The 742-nt window shown below is 53.8% G+C and overlaps 1 pseudogene; it reads left to right on the forward strand.

The window, feature by feature from the left end:
• Nucleotides 1–317: 317 nt before the first annotated feature.
• On the forward strand, nt 318–742 carry LOC121447320 (annotated as a pseudogene).

The raw sequence follows: 742 nt of genomic DNA on the forward strand, positions 1-742 counted from the left end.
TTATTATCTGACAATAACATAGTAACAGTTTACTTGCCACTATTTTGAATTGTCCAATAAAGTGAAGGCCAGTAAAGTGAAACTTATTGTTAACTTTATTAAAAATAGTATAAGCCGGCAGCCCTCGGAGATCCCGTGGATCTGTGTCTTGCTTCAACAGTGCTTGAGCGGAACAGACCCGGGGCCTCCCTTTGTTAGCTTCCACCGCTCCTCATCCTCTGCAGTCGCAGCCTCTGGGACCATCTTCTGGCTGCCTTCAGCTCCCAGGACCAGCCAGCACCGTCTCTTTGCCGGTAGCTCCGGACTGAGTTTCAGCCATGACCTGCCAGGTTCGTCAGAATTATTCCACTGAAGTGGAGGCTGCCGTGAACCGCCTGGTCAACCTGCCCCTGCGGGCCTCCTGCACCTACCTCTCTCTGGGCTACTATTTCGATCCGGATGATGTGGCTCTGGAGGGTGTCGGCCACTTCGGCGAATTGGCTGAGAAGCGCGAGGGTGCTGAGCGTCTCTTCAAGTTGCAGAACGATTGCGGAGGTCGTGCATCCTTTCAGGATGTGCAAAGCCATCTCAAGATGAGTGGGGTAAAACCCAGGAGGCCATGGAAGCTGCCTTGGCCTTGGAGAACTTGAACCAGGCCCTCTTGGATCTTCATTACCTGGGGTCTGCTCGCACAGATCTGTGTGGGCCCCAGGCGTCTCTGGGCGAGTCCCTCTTTGAGCGGCTCACTCTCAAGCATGACTAG

This window comes from Microtus oregoni, unplaced genomic scaffold (assembly GCF_018167655.1).
Source record: "Microtus oregoni isolate MIOR12 unplaced genomic scaffold, Mior012 000004F_ref0000308, whole genome shotgun sequence".
Classification (NCBI taxonomy): Eukaryota; Metazoa; Chordata; class Mammalia; order Rodentia; family Cricetidae; genus Microtus; species Microtus oregoni.